This window comes from Ictidomys tridecemlineatus, chromosome 3 (genome assembly GCF_052094955.1).
Source record: "Ictidomys tridecemlineatus isolate mIctTri1 chromosome 3, mIctTri1.hap1, whole genome shotgun sequence".
Lineage (NCBI taxonomy): Eukaryota > Metazoa > Chordata > Mammalia > Rodentia > Sciuridae > Ictidomys > Ictidomys tridecemlineatus.
In genome coordinates this window covers 215302970-215316707 of record NC_135479.1, presented here as the reverse complement: position 1 = coordinate 215316707, position 13738 = coordinate 215302970, and the positions used below count along the sequence as shown (strand labels likewise).

The window sequence follows — 13738 nt, the reverse complement described above, 5'->3', positions numbered from 1 at the left end:
CCTGCTTTCCCCCATTCACACGTGAGCACTAAGTAAAGGATCGTCAGCACTCCCATCTCCACCACACTGAACGCGGTCCTGGAAGCTCCCATTTCAGAAAGGTGACACAGACCCTCCAACTTTCCAGTACCCTAGACCTCTCCAAGCTCTCTGGTTTCAACTAAGCTAGATAATTTTCCTTAAGTTTGTTATAGGCTGGTACACGCATAATTTCACTGATCAGTCTCGAAAGGCTGATTTCTAAATACCTACTGCCTATTTAAATAATGTTCTTTGGTCCTATGTACTTACAGAGCTAATCACAGCACTTAAGGGAATAAAACTGTTCTCACGTAAAACTTACAGCTAAGGAATTTTGGTAACTAATTAAAAATATACAATTAGGTCTTGTTTGCACCTCTGTGTAAGACTATCCACTACAGCACTGCTAAGGAAACATTAACAACGACGTGAGAACTTATCTACCACCACGCCCATGTTGGACCATTGCTGGGAAGGGGGTGGCAGCTGATGTAACTGGAAGGGGGACTGAGAAGGAGCTGTCCGTGCCTGGGTACCTTCTGAATGGACCACACCCGTGCCTATCTTTTTAACTCTACAAAAACTATATAAAATAATTTTTAAACTGTGATGCTTTGAAAGTAATAACTGCCAGTGGCATTGTAAACTCTGCCGTGTCCAGCCTGTGTCTCCAGGTAGTTCTGCCACATGACAAGCCAGAGAAAGTACTGTCACAGGAATGGAATTTATTCGGTGCGTTCATTAGACAACTGTAACTTTATTTTATTCCAAAGCTCTAACGGTTGTCCAAATGTTTTACACATGAATTCAAAGAGAAGTGAACTGGCCTGAGCCAAGGTGTGCTCTGAGAACGTGGCCTCTGGGAGCCAGTTCTGCTGCGGTGGCCTCCCAGCAGTGGCCACATGACGCAAGTCATCAGTTTCCCAGCGAGAGCCGTCTCTCACGGCCCCTGCAGAAAGGCTCCTTTTTCCCTTCCAACTAGAGCTTCAAATCTGACCTCAAGGTAGCTGAATGCCCCATCCCGGAACCCTGACATCTAACAGGCACTGCTCACAGACAATGCCTTCCTTTCAAAGCCTGAGTTCATCCCTCCAGCCGCGGGATCCCAGCACCCAGCTCAGCATGTCTCATCCAATATTTATCAGGCCCCCACTGTGGGTGTCCATGTGAGGATCTGCCCTGGGGGAGCTCTACACCACTGCACAGCTGACTCTCTCCTCCAAGGAGGAGCTGAACTGGCCAACCTTCTCCCGGTTTTCCTTCCCCCTTTCCCACCAAAAAACCCTCAGCAAGCAGAAAGGCTAAAGCAGTCTCAGCCTCCTCAAAAAGCGGATCCAGAGACACCCTGCACCTGCAGAGCCCAGGGCTACTCAAAAGCCAGCCTGGGGTTTTGGAAAATGAAACTCTGGTAGCACCTTTCAAAGGAATAAATTTAAGAGGGAACTAGGAAGACTAAATACATATCTCTATTCACAGTAAAAACCACTGTTGGATCATCTTAATTACCGCGCTGAGTATGAAGCAAGTTCACCGTGAGGCCACCTTTCCTTGGCTCCAGAATGGAACGGCCTAGTGGCTAGCCCAAGGAGGAAAAAAGGCCTTTTTCAGAAGACAGACCAGAAGCTGGAAGCCGAAAACATTCGCCACCAACAGAACACCCCCGCGCGGGTCTGCCTCCCGCGAATCGATAGGGACAGCTTGGGTCCTCGGCAGGCAAGTCGCGCTCCAACAGGGTCAGCTCCACAGCCCCATCTGACACCTGCCCTCGCACACCACCACGACGCAGTAATTTTCCTGATGCCTCGTGAACGCGTCAAAATTCACCTCGGGCCCCCAACTGCCCCAGATGGCTAGGGAACGCATCGCGGCAGACGCCCAGCGCCCGAGGGAACTTCCCCGCCCCCTGTCACCCGCGGTGCACAGCGTCCCGCTCGGACACTGCGCCCTCCCCTCGCGAGGGACGCTGACTGTCCGGGGCGCAGTACCCCCTCCTCATGGGGCAGCCTACCCTCGCTGGGGTACAGGGTTCCCTCCCCGGGGTGCACGCTCTTCTGGGGGCGCACGGTCTCCTCCCTGGGGCACAGAATCCCTCCCCGGGCGCAGCAGCCTCTCCCGCAGGCGCAACATCCCTCCTGGGCACAGCTTCCCCTCCCGGGGGCGCAGCCTCCCTCCCCGGGCCCAGCCTCCCTCCCGCCGCGCAGCCTCGGGTCCGGGGGGCGCACTCCCCGCGGCGCAGCGCATCCCACGCGGACACGGCGCCTCCCGGGAGCGGACGAGTCGCCCCGGGCGCAGCCTCCTCCCGCGGCGCAGCATCCCGGGGGGACGCGGCCCGCGAGGGTCGGCCGTGCCGGGCAGTCCGCCTCCGCGCGGGGCAGCCTGCCCTCCCGCCGCCGCCGGACAGCGGGGCCGGGGCCGGGCCGGGCCGGGTCGGGGTCCGCCCGGGCGGCGCTCCGGCCTCGGCACCTGCCCGGCGCCTGCAGAACAGCCGCGCGCGCCGCCGCCCTCACCTGGGCTCCCGCGCCCCCGGCGGTCGGCGTCCGGCCGCGGGGCGCTGCGGCGGGCTCGGTGGCCCGCGCGGCCCGGCCCGGCGCCGCCTCACCCTGCGCTCGCCGCTCGCCGCGGCGCCGGCCCGGCTCGGCCTCCGCGCGGCTCCGCCCCCTCCGCCGCCCCGCCCGCACGGCCGCGCGCACGCCCAGGGGCGGGGCCGACGCCGCGACGCCGACGTGCGCGCGCGTCCCCGGCCCTCCGCCAGGCGGCCCGCGCGACCCCCGCGGCGCGGACGCGGAGCCTGGGAGACCCGCGCGAGCGCGGGGTCCGGCGCCCGGAGCGCGCCCGCAGCAGCGGCAGCCGCCGGGCCCGCACGAGCCCTCCCTCCGGGTCTGGCGCCGCGGCCGGGCGGACGCACCTGCGCGTGGCGCGCGCTGCCGACCCGCCGGTCCCCTGTGCCGTGGGGCGGTGGCGCCCGGGCCGCAGCTCCCTCCAGGTCTGCTCGGTCCCCGGGGCTGTTGAGCGGTCCGGTTTTCCCTTCTGTTTGTTCGTGGGCTGATAAAGGCATTGTAAAGCTTTTTATTACTATTTTAATATTAAAGCAAAGTCAGAAAGACATGCAGGGCCAGTGCGGATCCGGGGCCAGGGATGGGGCCAGCACTCTACTGCAGGCTGGCAGCTTTGCCCCAGAGTCCTGTGGCAGAACAGTGCCCCTGGGGCGGCCAGTGCTGGAGCATACCCTGACCCCAGAGGACGTGCTGCAGCAGCCTGGCATCTGTCTGGTCACTGACAGAACCGAAAAGCCTGCCGTGGGGCCAGCCGCTGACAAGCCCTTCACCCTGCCCGAGGCCGTGGTGCCCCAGGGGCTCTCCTGGCAACTGAGTGAAAACCAGGACTCCTGGGAGCCTTCTGGACGCTCCTTAATGAAGAGTGCCGTCTATTTCTGCACAGAAAACCCTCCAGAGCTTGGTCACTTAAAGCAGTAGCTTCTGGTGATCCTGTGGGTCAGCAGCTTGGGGCAGCTCGGGCTAGTTGGCTCATCTCTGCCTTACGGGTTGTCAGCCAACCTGGCTCACATAGGCCATGGGCAGATCCCATGGGAGGACCCAGGCCACAGGTCACCCACCATCAACAGGCAGACCGGAGCTGCTTCTCATGACCAGGCTCTGTCCACTAGAAAGCAGTTTCATCCCGTGCATAGCGTCTAGTTCCTGGTGACTTGTTGGCTAGTACAGACACTGGCTGGGCACAAGTGGACATAAGAGGGATGCACGTATGGCCGAGGGAATCGTGGTTCATCAGAGGCCACCTCTGGAGGTCTTCAGTAGGCCTTGGGTTAGTTAATGGCCTGTCCCAGGAAAACAAAGAGCTGGTCATGCCAATCTCATCCTCTTGCTCCAGCAGCAGTGTAGAGATAATGGTGGCCATGACCAGGCCCCTCTCCAGCCTGCTGCTGACCAACCTCTGGAGCTGCTCAGCTGCTCAGGGGAGACAGGCTAGGAGCCTATGGTCATCCCATCCTGTTAGCCCACACAGATGCTGCCCTTTCCCCAGAGACTGACTTTATCTGGAACTGTCCTGACTTGGAAGAGTGGCACACCAATGCCCTCTGTAGGCTGACAAGGGGTGGGGGGGGGAGGGCAAGCAGTTTCCAGCCACCAGGGGCCAAGATGGGAGCCAGCAGTGGCACAGAGCATGGGCGAGCCTAAGCAGTGCCTTCAGGATCCCTGAGCCCTGGGGAGGGCCCAGAAGACCAGCCAGGACATCTCACCATCTGTGCCCCGTCCACCTCTGGGGTGAAGCACCAGGGCCTGGAGTAGCCTGGTGAGCATGGCCATCTACTTGCTGGCCAAGGGCACCCTGGGCCTGAGTACCATTTGTTCCATTGCTTATGTCTCACACAATTTGTGAAATAAAAAGCCACCGTGGTATCCTGGAAAAAACACGGAGCTCACACTGAGCGCAGGAGCCCGCGAGTCCCCTTACCTGCTCAACCACAGCGGTCAGGGACAGCAGCACTGGAAACCCAGTGAGACTGCTTTTCCCTGCAGCAGGGGTGGGAGGCATGACGAGCAGGGCCCAAGCCACCAAGCACTGCAGTGCACAGGGGTACGGATGGCTTCTGGCCGTCTGAGGAGACTGACCTCAGACTAACAATGGATTCCGATGGGGTCCTTCTGGGAGCTGCTGAGGGGAAAGCACCCACCATACCCGTCCACCGGCTCTGCCCTCGTTTGCTTAGGGGCTCTCTGTGGAAGGATGACTTCTGGGCTTTTGGTGTGACAGTGTGTCCACTCCTTCTGTAGGAGGCTCTGGCAGGGTTTGGTGAGGTGGGCAGCCTCCAGCACAAGTTGGCTCTCCCAGCAGCCGCTCTGGAGGGTGCTTTCTGGGCCCTGGGTTGACCCCTGCGGCATCTCCACATGGTGACCCACACAGTCCAGTCTCTGTCTTCTGAATGGCAGAGTATGTTCCTGACCTGTGCCAGGCCACCGTCACCCGTGCTCAGACTCAGCCCGGCGGAAGCATGTGGCTCTCCATCTCAGCCCCAAGGACGGCCTTTGCCTTGTTTTTCTCAAACCCAGTCCAGGGTATCCTGTGTACAACCAAAAATGCAACTGAAAAATTACTTTTATTAACTCCGCCCAATCTATTCAAGAAAGGACAACTCGGGGGCACTTTTAGGGTACAGATTATTGATTTGTTTCTTAAGAAAAAAATACTAATAAGAGGTGACCAATATCTGTGATACTTTGAAGACAGAATGGGTTTTGTCCTGTATTTTTAAAAACAAGCTGGACTGGCAAAACCCAAGTGGTGTGACCATTCAGTCAACACTTGACATGGTAGCAGACCCCGGAACGCAGGCTGCCACCTCACAATGCGCCCCCTTCTCTGGGGCACCCTGTGGTCACAGGATGGCCAGGAACCACCTGGCTTGTACTGTGACATGCACACACCTACTCCCAGCCCAGGCCACGGGAGGGATTCCGACTCCCTGCTTGCGCTGGGACGCAGAGCTGGCTCAGTGTAGACAGTCCTGATCTCTCGGTGCCTAGACCTGCAAGGTTGAACCAGCAGTGGGCACGGTGGCCGTGAACTGGACTGGCTGATACTGTCCTGGAGCCTAGGACTTGGGAGAGGGAGGCAGTACCGACCTGTCAGGCTGGCCTGTGGCAGGTGCACAGAAAGACACGGGTGAAAACAGGATGGAGTGGAGCCTGCGGATTGTACCAGCCCAGAGGTGTGGCCCTCGGGGCAAGTGGTGACCCTTGGGCAAGGGTGCCCAAGGTGAGGGTGGGCATTTCCATCTCCAACTGGGCGTTCTCTCGGTCGGGCCCCTTGGATCTCCAGCCCCCCCCCCACCAGCAGCAGGACATGGAATATGTCAGTGCTTAAGCCACAGGTGGGTCAATGGGGAGCCCACAGGCTAAGGATGAATTTTACATCTCTGAAGCACTGGGGTGCGGAGTAGAGATGATATGCAGCCGGCTGACATGGCCCATGAAGGTAAAACATTTAACAACTGGCCCTTCACCGAAAAGGTGCCAGTTCCTGGTTTAAGCCAAGTAGGCTCCACCTCTGGTGCTGGGAGCTAGATCAGCGCTCAAAGTGCACAGGCTGTGCAGGGGGAAATGCAGACCATGGTCTGCACCATTAGAAAGGAGCTAGTAGCAGACTAGTCACCAGTGGTAATGCCAACACAGGCACTCGGGTTAGATGTAGAGAGCTTGAATCAGATGGTAACAGTACATGCTAGTCAGGTGGCTGGCACTGTGACAAAATACCAGAGAATCACAATGTAAACAAGAAAGGATGGTTTGGGCTCACAGTTTGGGGGGTTTCAGCCCATGGTCTGCTGGCTCCATTGCTTTTAGGTCTCAGCTACGGCAGAAACGCTCTGGCGGTCTCACATCATGGCAGCCAGGGGTTGGGGAAGTGGGGACAGAGAAAGGGTCACGCACGCCCCCCTTCCTCCCAAGGGGCCCTGTCTCTGAAGTCTCCACCACCTCCCATGGCTGCCAGTCTGGGCCGTGCCTTGCTCACAGGGCCTTTGGGGCCTGCTCCACATGGAGCCAGCACAGGCGGAGAGGGGCCTGCTGAGTGACAGCTGGCTGCAGGGACAGGACTGCGCTCACACCACCTAGTGGGGCAGGGAAGGTGGGAAGGAGCCAAGCACCTTCTGGCTTGTGTCCAGCGTGCAGTGCCCGTCGGGTGCTTGGTGACCATGTCCAGCGTGCAATGCCCATTGTGTGTTGGATGGCCGTGTCCGGAAGCTAGCTACACACCGAGGGCTGGTGTCCAGAGGAGGAGAGCGCTGGGACACATCAGACCTACAAGAGCGGAAGAGGCCCCAGTCACCCAAAGGTAGAGCAGGGAGAAAGGGGCAGCCTGGGACTAAGTCCTGGGGACTTAACCTCAGGGCTGGGCAAGAAGGGAGCGGGCTCAGGAGACGGGGGACGGAGAGGTGAGGGCGACCCTAGGGGAAGGACGCCAGAAGAAACGCGGGCGGTGGGCGGACGGCGTGGCTCGGAAGCCTCAGTGCCCTGTTGGGTTCAGCACCAGGCAGTGAGCCAGCCCTTCCCGGCACATTGACTTCATTTTTATGTGTTTTATGGCAGGGCTTGAGCCCAGTGCCCCTGCCTCCGAGCCACGCCCATCCCCATCTACTTCAAAACCTAGGAACACAAGGGTGAAAAGCAGGGATGGCTGCACCCTAAGTCCTACGTGCACCCTGCACAGAGCCACAGACCCTCAGCAAGCCAGGATCAGCCTGTATGACGAGATCACAGGCCTAAGTTGGGCTTCCCAAGAGCACGACTCTCAGTCAACACTTCACAATCCGCTACTCAAATCGGCAAGTCCAAAGAAGTAGCCGGCGCGGTAGCCACACCTGTAATCCCAGCGGCTGGGGAGGCTGAGGCAGGAGGACCACAAGTTCAAAGCCAGCCTCAGCAACTTAGTGAGACCCTAAGAAACTCAGCGAGATCTTGTCTCTAAATAAAAATTCAAAAAGGGCTGGGGATGTGGCTTAATGGTTAAGCACCCCTGGGTTCAATCCCTAGTGCCCTCCCCGCAAAAAAGATGGAAGAACATCCATGTGGTTATCTCAGTGGCTGCAGAAAAAGCTATTCACAGACCCAACATCATGCACCTTTAGAAAAACACTCTGAGAACCAAGATCAGAAGGGAGCTTCCTCCGCTGCCAAGGGACATCTGCAGAACCCCTGAAACAGCCCAGACAGCAAGAGGAGTCTCTTCTGCAGAAGTGGTGCAGCAGGAGTCCCGCCTGTTCCCAGCCATGGGCGGCACTCACCTGGGCCACGGGGCAAAGACAGACGCACACAGAGACGTGGGAAGGGCATGGAAGACCTACAGCCAAACACTTAGTGCAACGAGACTCCAACAAGATGGTGCACACACAAACGATGTCTGTACTCCAGCAACAAGTGTGTCACCTAGAAATGACACGGTGACAATAGCAACAAAAGTGTAGACTTAAAATAAATCCAAAAAGGAGAATAGGCTCTTTTGAGGAGAAAAACTTTCTAAAAATCAATGAGAAAGCTTGTGATCGTCCAGACACCGATCAATGCACAAGAAGCCTCCACATTCGAGAGGCTGCTTCCCCTCCGCTACCCGCAGCGCCTGGGATCCTCATCAATATTCCACAGGGACTTTCTCGCAGCTCCAAGGATTCTAAAGTCTGTACGGAGGCAAAGGGCCTAGGAGAGGAAGGGCACTCTGAAGAAGAGCGGCCAGGAGGGGCATCGGCCCTGCTGAGCAGTCAGGTGGACTCTGGAGCTGCAGCAGATGGAGCCTCTCGTTACTGGCCCCAAGATGGGCACGTTGACCCGTGAAGATCGACACACACACACTTGACGCAGGACAGAAGAGGCCTTGCCGATCAGTGGGGACAGGGCTGACTTCAATAAATGATGATGCCAAGACGTTTTAATTTTTAATTTTCATTTTTATGTGGTGCTGAGGATGGAACCCAGGGCCTGGCACGTGCCAGGTGAGCGCTCTTCCCCTGAGCCCCAGCCCAGCACCACCCTCAGTGATTTCAAAACAGGAAACACAGGTGCTGAGGGTCCGGAGGAGGCTGAGCAGGAGGCAGGTTCCCAGGGCCAGACCAGGGCGTCATCACACGCGACAGCAGGACCTGACGGACAGACCACCCTGCGAGCGGAGCACCCGCACCGAGGGCCTGGGCGCGGCCAACCTCACGGCCTCCTTGGGCCGGTTGAGAGCACAAGTCTGTGAGTCCAACCAAGTCGGCACCTTCTGCCTGGGGCTGCTGGGTTGGTTGGTTTGACCAGCTACAAAAGCATCCTGGCTCCCGGGACACGCTGCTCTGCGGCCCAGGACCAGGCGCCGAGGGCTTCTCTCTCTCCTTGTCTCTGTTTTACTGATTTCCCTCTTGATTATCATGCTGGCTGGGCCAGGGGGGTGGGGGGCCTCTCCCTCCTGCCTCCCAGCAGCTTCTGGAGAGGGCGGGCTGGACGTCCGTCCCCGGGGCTGTTGAAGGCTGCTCAGGGCGTGGCAGCCCCCTCACATTTCCAGGTCTGGTGGACGGTTTTAACCAAATGCCAGGTGGAGCCCCTGGAGCCGTGGCAGCTGCCGAGGGGGCTGAGGGGGGTCATACCTGTATTTTCACATGTTTTGTTGGGGTATAGGACACGGGAATGTCCCATGCCATAGCTGTCTGCCTGGGCAACAGGGCAAGGGGCGGAACAAGACCAGAGTGTCCCCACTGCCCTCCTGCCCTCTGTCGACTAGTCGTGCCCGTGTTTCCCTGGACACGCAGGACATCAGACAGCGCCTGGCCTTCTGTTCAGCGTCTTTCCTTCTGTGTGTGTCCTTCCAACTGCTGCCCGTGTGTCGGCGGTGGGGAGCACGCACGGCCAGCCGCAGGGCCCCGGGTGGCTTCTGTGAACGGGCCTCTGCAGCACACCTTTCCGCGGGTCCCTACCTCCGGGCTCTCCGCGGGTTCGGTAGTGAGTCGGGCGTCCACCCCTGCACCCTGGACGGTCACCTGCTCCAGGCCACCGTCTCAGTCTGAAGCAGCCCACAAGTTCCCTTTGGACTCCACCAAGGAGCTTTGTCCTTCAGCTTTTCCGGCTGCCCTGGGCATTCTGCGTTTCCATGGAACCTTTGGATTGGCTGGTGGAGTTTCGAGTGTCCAGCTAGACCTCCGTTGGAATTGCCTGAGCTGTGAGTACTCCCGCCAGCCAGGCCTCCCACCTGCTCGTGGCGCTGGTCCAGCGGCTCTCCGTCTCCTGGGAGACCTCACACTTCCCCTAGATTTATCCCTAGGTATCTGGTGCTTAGGGTCATTGTTAATGTCCTGTTTTTATTTGGTGACCACTGGCTTCTGGTCTGTAAAGAACACAACCGATTCTCCCATGGAGCTGGTATTCAGCCGCCTTCCATCTCCTGGGGATCGATGGCGGCCATCTCTGGGTCTCCAGTCACTTTGTCCTCGACTGCTCTCTCCCATGGTCTGCTTCACCAGCTGGTGCTGAGCAGCGCTCTGGCCAAGGGCATCCTCGTCCACCCGGGCTCAGAGGGGACACTTCCAGCCACTCTGCTCCAAGAGCAGCATCAATGGTGGGCTGTCAGGTAGATGTCCCCGCGAGGGGAGGGAGGTTCTCTCTGTTCCCGCTTTGCTGACCTCCACAGGTCCTTGTCTTCTGCCCCCCGATTGAGGTGATGCAGGGGTCTTGCTTGGGCACACCGACGTGGTCGGTCAGGTTGACTGAGGCCCAGGTAGACCAGCCTTGCTCCAGGACTAAGCCCATTTGGAACCTGCCCTGGAGGTGCCCAGCCTGCTCAGAGCCTACTTCCAGGGCACGCAGGACAGGGACGAGGACGAGTGAAGAAGCCCGAGGTCCCCCGGCCTGCCATGGCCTGGCTGGGGTGCAGCTCTGCTGAGCCTGCTGCCTACGGCTGCGTCCATCCGCAGGTGCCCTGGCCACAGCTGGAGCACAAGAGCCTCCGAAGCCTTCTTCTCTGCAGGACAAGAAGGTGACCCTGGCTAGCGTGAGGACAGATCCCTCAGTGGACACAGGTTCCTTCCTGGGTCTCAGTGTTCTGGTCAGAGAGGTCATCTGCAGATCACATATCAACAAAATGTGATATTCTGACAAAGCAGGTAAAAAGAGACGCAAGGTGGCTGTCTAAGCGCTGTGAGATGCGCACCTGCGAGTCTGAGCCCTGAGCCGCGGCTTGCGCCTCACGGGGCAGAGCCTACCCACTGGGGGCGTGGCGCTCAGTGTTCCGGGATAATCCTGTCCAGTGCTGGCCACTGTGGGCACTTGTGACGGGTTACTAGGCAGAACTGCAGCGAGACCAGGGTAGGCCTCACCTTAGCACTGTCCCCTCAGATGCAGGTGAGGGACGGCGTGCCTGCCGCCGTCAGGCCCAGGTAGCCCCAGATGGCTCCATGGCAAGGGGCCAGCCAGGACCCTACCATAGAGGGGCGGGGCAGCGGCAGCCAGCGCAGGCCCAGGAGTGGGGCCAGGCTTCCACAGCTCCTGGTGCTGGGACCGCATTCCAGAGAGATGAGCGTGCGGTCTGTGCCCGTCGGCTGGAATCCCGTACGTACACAAGCCCACCTTCTTTTTTTGCTTTCTAGAATTCCACTTCTATTTTTGGTGGAATATAAAATCTGACTATTTCCCAAAATGGAAAAGCGCGTGTGCTCCCTGCCTGTCTGGCGGTATCTCTGCAGCGCAGCCTGTGGGACCAGCGCTCGGGGACCCCTTCCCCACCCGGAGCTGCAGCGCTGGGCGCACCACCCCCAGGTGGCTCTCTCCAGCTGCGTCTGCTCACGGTTCTGCCTGTGCCATCTGCCCCGGGTCCCAGTGGGTGTGTCTGAATGAGTGTGTCACACGCCCACCGCTCTGAAGGGCTCCAGGGAAGCCCGGGTCCTGGCTGTGAACCGCAGGAGGGGGACGGGGAGGGCAGGCAGGAGGGGGGCGCAGCCGCTGTCTGCTGGCCGGGCCTGCGGATACTGTGGTGGACAGCAGCTCTGCCTGCCAGACAGGGATGGGAGTTGGGCCCTGAACCCCATCCTGCCCTGGAGAAGGAGCGAGTGCCCAGCGCAGCGCATGACCACAGCCTTCGTGACAACCTGCTGAGTGGCAGGGGGACTCGGCTTCACCAACAGAAACCCTCCGGGAGCTGTCGACCTCACTGTGGCTCTCTGGCTGCAGTGGGCACTTCTCGTGCCGAGGTCGTCTGATACCCTCCTTGTGCCGTCTCTTGCGTCCTTGGCTGGCTCCTACCTGACCTCTTGGTCCTTTGTCCTAAGTCTAGGAGCTGTCCACACACGGAGGTGCCAGGCTCCCAGGGCAGCAGGACAGACACTCTCTCCGTGGTTTCAGCTGCCAACTCTGTGGCTTCCTTGGCTGGTCAAGTTCTGCTGGCCTCTCTCTGAGTCACAGTCAGCATGCCCCCCCACCCCCGGTGTCGTCCCCGTCTTCTGGTCCTTGCGTGGTCCGTCCCCTGGAGGTGGCCTGGGCGTGATGGGGACTCTTCCCTGGCCGTCCAGCGTGCCTGCCCGTCATCCACAGTCCAGTTCCCCGACAGATGTCACCACCACCTGGGGTCCCCAAGGACCTCGGGTCTCTGCTCTGTTGGGGCATTTGTCTGCTCTTGCCCCACCCCAAAGACGCAGCTGTCTCTGGACCGGCCAAGAGAGGGCCTGGACTCTGTGGGGGTATCTGTCATCGCCGGTGAAGCTCAGGGTCCTTGGGTCTTGCCCCTTCTCTCCAGTGCATCTGGAGGGAAGCCCTTCCCCTTGGCCTGAGCTGGTGCTGGCTGGCCGCGCGCTGGGAGCCGGAGGCACTCCTGAGCCAGGGGCTGGCCTGCTGTCCCCTGTGGCCTGCATCCTCCGGTGAGTCACAACCAACCACTGCTCCAGAGCCGGATTTAAGAAGGAGGAGCCGCCGCTCAGATGGCTGGTGGGGCCTGCAGTCTGCAAACCAGGGCTCGCCACCTTCAGGCACCCTGAAAATACCTGGGCCGCATCCTCCACAAGCCCCTGCTCGGTGGAGAGGCCATTTCTGAGGGCTTCTGGAGCAGCTGCCCATCCCTGGGCTTCCTCCCATTCTGCTGGGGCTGGACACTGCTTCCACCAATAGAAGAAACCGGAAGGCACAGGAAGAGAGATAAATGTCGGCAAATGGAGCGGTCTCTGCCCCACAGGTCAGCTCGGCCTCCCTTTTACAATAAAAAAGGTTTTTCTGGTTCTTTTTCCTGGTGGCTAATTTGAGAGTCTGGTTATTTAAGGAGACCAGAGATGGAAGCCAGATGACTCAACCCCGCAGTGGGGGGGTTTCCTTAAAAGACCTCTGGGTTTGCGGGAGCAGGGACCAGTGCCTATTCCCAGCGTGGGCTCTTCATGCCTGCAGCTCCGTGCTCCAGACACCAGCCGCGCAGCAGAGTCTAAAAATACCCCCTTCCCATACAGCGCCCTGCTCAGGAAAGCCCCAAGGCCACAGCTCCTGCAGGTCCGAGCAGGGGCCAGAGCGGCCCGAGCACTGGGTGGTGGCCTGGAAGTTCGGCTGCTGGAGAAGCCACTGAGGGGGCACCTGGCCTGTCCCCGGCTTGCACCCAGCGGCCAGAGCTCCCTGCTGCACGTGCTCCTGGGACCCTGAAGATGGGCCTCCAGCCAGCATGGTGTCCCCTAGTCGGCTGCGGGCTCCACACACTGACCGTCTCAACAGCCCGAGCTCCTCCCCAGGTCTGCGAGGACCTCAGGACCCAAGTGGTCACTTGTACAGTTGGGGAGGGCATCCTGTGGGTAGTCCAGAGTGGGCCTGCAGACGCTGGGCAGATGACGCCTTCCGCCCCTCCTCCAGCAGCTGGCCCGCAGTGGGCTCTCGCTGGCTCCTGGGAGAGGACACCGCCCTCCTGGAGCTCCCTGGCCACCTGCGGCTGACCCGGCGAGGGCACACCTGAGCACTCAGGACCTGCTGGCCAATGAGGGGTGGACCACCTGCCCTGGCAGCACATGCACACAGGGACTCAGGAGGCTGAGGCGGAGGGTCACAGGTCAAGGCCAGCCTGGACAACCCAGCGAGACTCTGACTCAAAACGGAAAGGACCGAGGAGGAGCTCTGGGGTAAGTCCCCGGAATCCAACCCCAGGTCACAGAAACAAAGGAAAGAAGAAGAAAGACAAGTAACAGGCCCAGGCAGAAGGGACGCCCAGACCTCCCACC

At 59.7% G+C, this 13738-nt stretch overlaps 1 protein-coding gene and 1 long non-coding RNA gene across 2 annotated transcripts in view; both read right to left on the bottom strand.

The window, feature by feature from the left end:
• Adarb1 (adenosine deaminase RNA specific B1) overlaps window positions 1–2623 on the bottom strand; it is a 118830-nt gene extending 116207 nt beyond the window's left edge. The window contains exon 1 of the mRNA XM_078044791.1: window positions 2529–2623. The gene's annotated coding sequence lies outside the window, so the exon portion shown is untranslated. The remainder of the gene's footprint in view (window positions 1–2528) is intronic.
• Window positions 2624–3072: 449 nt separating this feature from the next.
• On the bottom strand, window positions 3073–13250 carry LOC144376548 (uncharacterized). Its single transcript, XR_013437129.1, has 2 exons — window positions 6686–13250; window positions 3073–5101 (listed from the first exon to the last, which is right to left on the bottom strand). It is a non-coding gene; the product is annotated as an uncharacterized LOC144376548 (long non-coding RNA).
• Between the last annotated feature and the right edge of the window lie 488 nt (window positions 13251–13738).